The sequence below is a fragment of the Triticum dicoccoides genome, chromosome 3A, assembly GCF_002162155.2.
Source record: "Triticum dicoccoides isolate Atlit2015 ecotype Zavitan chromosome 3A, WEW_v2.0, whole genome shotgun sequence".
In the NCBI taxonomy this organism is placed as follows: domain Eukaryota; kingdom Viridiplantae; phylum Streptophyta; class Magnoliopsida; order Poales; family Poaceae; genus Triticum; species Triticum dicoccoides.
The window spans coordinates 328,807,204-328,813,203 of NC_041384.1; positions in this window are offsets into that span (position 1 = coordinate 328,807,204).

The window sequence follows — 6,000 nt, forward strand, 5'->3', positions numbered from 1 at the left end:
AGTTCGACATAAAAAATATATTTGCTTCCCATAATTTCAATGAACATAAAAAGGTTAAGGTTGCGGTTGGTTCTTTCACTGGTTATGCTTTGGTTTGGTGGAGTGAATATTGTCGGTTACACCCTAATTATATACCTACTACTTGGGATGATTTGAAACTTGGCATGCGACATACTTTCGTCCCTGCTTATTATACTTGTGACATGATTAAGAAGTTGCAACACTTAAAACAAGGTAGTGAAACTGTAACAAAATATTATGATGATTTACAAACTACCTTGTTGCATTCCTCTTTAGAAGATAGTGAAGATGATTTTATGGATAGATTTTGGGGAGGATTAAACCGTGATATTCAAGAGATACTAATTCATGAAGAGTGTTATTCTATGGACCATTTGTTTCATCTTGCTTGCAAAGCTGAACAGGAAATAAAACGACGTGTTGGCCACGAGGAGAACAAGCGCACGGTGCACATTCCAAGAGTTGATATGATTGTTCCTTCAACTACTAGGCATACTATGACAACCACATCCGTTGTTGTCAGGACTACATCACCTCCACCATGTGACACATCGCCCCCGAGAGTGGCTACATCATCTGAGTTGATCATAAGAGGTAATGACAAAGGTACTGATCTTCCATCTCTACATGAGAATGATGAATGCCTTGTCAATTTGAATGCACCATCTGATGAGCTACCCACTACTTTGATCACACCACCTATTTTAGAGGACTACGTTGATAATTTGACTTTGCCATGTGATCAAACAACTAAAATACCAACAATTTTGAGTGCACCCATTGAATTAACTATTGATGCAGAAGAACCAATGTTTAATCATTTTGATATGACCTCTAATCTTGGTGATGATTCTGTGTTGAATGACTTATTGCATGTTTGCTTATTTAAGCATGTTGTAGCATGTAAATTTGATGCAAGTAAGGTTTATTCACCAATGTTGGGATGGTTTAATGATGAACATTGTCAATCTTTTGAAATGAATAAGAGCTTCACTTATATGTGCAAACTGAGTTGCAATATTTTCATGCCTTCTACTTCTTGTGCTAATTTTTTGGCTTTAGATTTTATGAACTATGCAAGTTACTCATCTATTCATGTGTCATATATGCAAAAATCAAGGGAAGTAAAAATGGATGACATATACATATACAACATGTACACCTTGTCTCTTTTGTTAGCCACATTTCAGATTAAGCAACGCCGAGGACGGCTTTATTTTCAAGAAGGGGAGGATGATGAGGACATGACTACCTTGGATATGACCAAAAATATTGCATATATGCATATTTGTCAGGTGATTTCTAGTGCATACTATTCAATAATCTATTTATGTTATCCAGAACAAAAATACTTCACACACTTTTGTGTTTTGTCTAATTGCAGGTGTATGGGACATTTGTACAATCCACATATGAAGATAAGGAAGAAAGAGATGTTTATTTGCTGTCCAAAAAGTTCTCTCGCGTCATTTTTGGCCCAAGAGAAGATAGAGTCCAAGTCTCTCACGTTCTGGATTCAGATTCGGACTGCACAGACATACCTGACTCAAAACGCACACAAGTTTTTCATACGGACTCCGAATTGGGTGATTCTTTTTTTGTTGGAAACTAGATTTCGTGCACTTTCCAACCCAATTGGAATCACCTTCAAATTCGTGCGGAGCGTTGAGTTGTGGACGAAACAATCTGATGCTGCAGCAGAATCCGAGTCAAACTACAAGTCCAAAGGTGTTACATCACCTCCACTTGGGCCCATTGGCCTTGTACGACCTAGATTTAGTTTTAGGCTGCCTTGGGACGTCCTCCCACCTCCTTGGCCGCCACCCCTAGCTCCTATAAGTAGATCCATCTAGTAGCTTTTCCTTGGGATTTGTTTAGTTAAAAGTTAGCCATTGCAACTTCGTGTGCTTCGTTTGTGTCCAACGACCAGACCAAGACCACTTTTCGGATCCCCACCATTATCACTACTTCATACATATTCGCGACATTCAGATTGCTTTTATCATATTCTTGCTTGTTCTTCGATTGCTTGCAGGAATAGACCTTCGTGGTCAGGTTGATCGTGCTCCGGCGTGGTCAATAACCTCTCGGAGTTGGTTTAGCGATTGCTAAGGCACAACGTCGTTGCACGTTTGTAGTCGGATCGTCAAAGTCGTCTCCACCAAATCAATAGTTATCATCTCATCGAAAGATTGGGACCCTCGCCTCTATCAACGCCTATAGAATCCAGCGAGGCCAAGAAAACTCCTCACTTGTGTGACCGTTTTGGGCTGCGGCCAACTCTCAATAGCTTCAATCTTCGCTTTATCAACTTCAATTCCCTGTGGAGTAACAACATAGCCAAGAAAAGATACTCGGTCGGTGCAAAAGGTGCACTTCCCAAGGTTACCAAACAAACGTGCATCACGTAGAGCAATAAAAACAGCACGTAAATGTTCCAAATGTTCTTCCAAAGATCTGCTATAAATCAGTATATCATCAAAATAGACTACCACAAATCGTCCAATGAAAGCACGTAAAACTTCGTTCATTAGTCTCATGAAAGTACTAGGCGCATTAGTTAACCCAAAAGGCATGACTAACCACTCATATAATCCAAACTTAGTTTTAAATGCTGTTTTCCATTCATCTCCCAATTTCATACGAATTTGATGGTATCCACTACGCAAATCAACTTTGGAGAATATTGTAGAGCCACTCAATTCATCAAGCATATCATCTAGCCTAGGAATAGGATGACGATAACGAATAGTAATATTATTAATGCCTCTACAATCAACACACATACGTGATGTACCATCCTTTTTCGGCACTAGAATAATAGGACAGCACAAGGACTAAGGAATTCGCGTATATAACCTTTGTCGAGAAGCTCTGATACCACTTGATAGAGATGGGGTGTTCCGATCTTTCGATGAGATGATAACTATTGATTTGGTGAAGATGACTTTGACGATCCAACTACAAACGTGCACGACGTTGCGCCTTAGCAATTGCTAAACCAACTCCGAGAGGTTATTGACCACGCTGGAGCACAATCAACCTGACCACAAAGGTCTATTCCTGCAAGCAATCGAAGAACAAGCAAGAATATGATAAAAGCAATCTGAATATTGCGAGTATATATGAAGTATTGATAAAGGTGGGGATCCGTAAGCGGTCTTGGTCTGGTCGTTGGACACAAACGAAGTACACGAAGTTGCAATGGCTAACTTTTAACTAAACAAATCCCAAGGAAAAGCTACTAGATGGATCTACTTATATAGGAGCAAGGGGTGGCGGCCAAGGAGGTGGGAGGACGTCCCAAGGCAGCCTAAAACTAAATCTAGGTCGTACAAGGCCAATGGGCCCAAGTGGAGGTGATGTAACACCTTTGGACTTGTAGTTTGACTCGGATTCTGCTGCAGCATCAGATTGTTTCGTACACAACTCAACGCTCCGGACGAATTTGAAGGTGAATCCAATTGGGTTGGAAAGTGCACGAAATCTAGTTTCCAACAAAAAAAGAATCACCCAATTCGGAGTCTGTATGAAAAACTTGTGTGCGTTTTGAGTCAGGTGTGTCTGTGCAGTCCGAATCTGAATCCAGAACGTGAGAGACTTGGACTCTATCTTTTCTTGGGCCAAAAGTGACGTGAGAGAACTTTTTGGACAGCAAATAAACATCTCTTTCTTCCTTATCTTCATATGTGGATTGTACGAATGTCCCATACACCTGCAATTAGACAAAACACAAAAGTGTGTGAAGTATTTTTGTTCTGGATAACATAAATAGATTATTGAATAGTTTGCACTAGAAATCACCTGACAAATATGCATATATGCAATATTTTTGGTCATATCCAAGGTAATCATGTCCTCATCAGGATTGGTACGGTATGGTGCATGGTTTGGCAGTGAAGCACCGGGAATTAAGTCAATCTGATGCTCAATCCCTCGAATAGGCGGTAATCCCGGTGGCACGTCTTGTGGAAAGACGTCAGCGAACTCCTGCAAAATGTTAGTGACAGCAGGAGGCAAAGAGGAAGGCACGTCCTCGAATGAAAATAATGCCTCTTTGCACACAAAAGCATAGCAAACAGATTTGCTGAAATGTAGCTCATCAATATCAGATTTGGTGGCAAATAAACATGCACTTTTCAATTTAATTTCAGAAGCAACACTAGATGGTTTATTATTAGGCTTCATTTGTTGCTCAAATTCTTTTGCCACAATCTGATTTTCACTCTTATTCGTCTCCTGTTTTGCTTTATTAGCTCTATTAATATCATCTTTCAAAATGGAATCAGGAGTCATAGGAAGCAAAGTAATATTTTTATCCTTATGAACAAGAGTATAGTGATTGTTTCTACCATGGTGTACAGAATTTTTATCAAATTGCCATGGTCTACCAAGTAATAAGGAACATGCTTGCATAGGTACCACATCACAATCAACATAATCAGCATATGTAGAGATACTAAAATGCACACGAACAGTACGTGTTACCTTAACCTTGCCGTTGTTGTTGAACCATTGGATGTAGTAAGGATGTGGATGTGGTCTTGTGGTGAGAGAAAGCTTCTCCACCATCTCCATGCTAGCCAAGTTGTTACAGCTCCCTCCGTCTATGATGACGCGCACAGAACGTTCCTTCACAACTCCCTTGATATGGAACAAATTGTGCCTCTGATTTCGCTCAGCTTGTGTGATCTGCACACTCAAAACACGTTGAGCAACTAAACATTCATACCTGTCAGCGTCTTCAGGAGCCATGTATTGCGTCTCATGATCAGAATCATCTCCACCATGTTCTTCACGTGTAATAAGAGCCAAAGTCTCCTCATCATAGTCACTAGCGGACTCATATCCACCATCCACGGTAGCAATCATCACACGCGGAGATTTGCATTCTCTCACATAATGACCTCCTCCCTTACAACGATGACAAATAATATCACTTGTGTGCCCTGTTGATGCCATGGAAGAAGAAGAACGCTGTGCAGGCCCCGCAGGTGCGCTCTTGGCAGATAATGGTGGTTGTGCCTGTTTTCTTGTATCACGGCTGGAGGTGGCACCGGATGGAGGTGCTGGTGCAGTTGAAGTAGAAGATGCACGTGGTGTCCATGATGAAGGTCGGCCTGCAGAAAAGTTAGTTCGCCCCAATGCTTGTCGATCCTGCACTTCACGTTCAGCTTTACAAGCAAGATGGAATAAACGAGTGATATTAGTATACTCCTTATAGTCTAGAATGGTCTGAATCTCTCTATTTAATCCACCCAGAAAACGTGCAAGCATAGCTTCATTCTCCTCAACAATACCACATCTAATCATGCCAGTTTGTAATTCCTGATAATATTCTTCTACAGAATTTTTTCCTTGTCTTAAACGCTGCAATTTTTGAAGCAATCCACGTTGATAATATGGTCGAACCCAACGCGTACGCATAGCAGTTTTCAAAGCAGCCCAAGTAGTTGGAATAGGATACAATCTACAATGTTCAGACCACCATACACATGCAAAACTAGTGAAAGCACAAACAGCAGCAGCAACTCGTCTCTCCTCAGGATATTGTAAACATGTAAATCGTTGTTCAGTTTCTAACTCCCAAGTAAGATATATATCAGGAACATATCTACCCTCAAATGGTGGAATATTCAATTTCAGTTTAGGAATATGGACATCATCTCGTACCTGAGGTGGTGGTGCAGGCCTACCATTACGAATATATACCTGAGGTCGACCTGCTGGTGGTGGTACAGGTGGCTGCACGTAGTGTTGATTTTGATCAACCTCATCCTCATAATCTCCCACATAATCATCATCCTCCGCATCAGCAGCAGGAGCCACAGAAGTATCAACAGCAGCACCAACAGTTTGGCCAAACGCAAGAGGAACACGGCTTGCTCGGCGGAGGTCTGCTTCGCGACGTGGAGGTTGTCGTCGTCGTTGTTGTTGGAGAGGTGCGTTAGGTGCAGCGGGTGGTGGTGGTGGAAGACG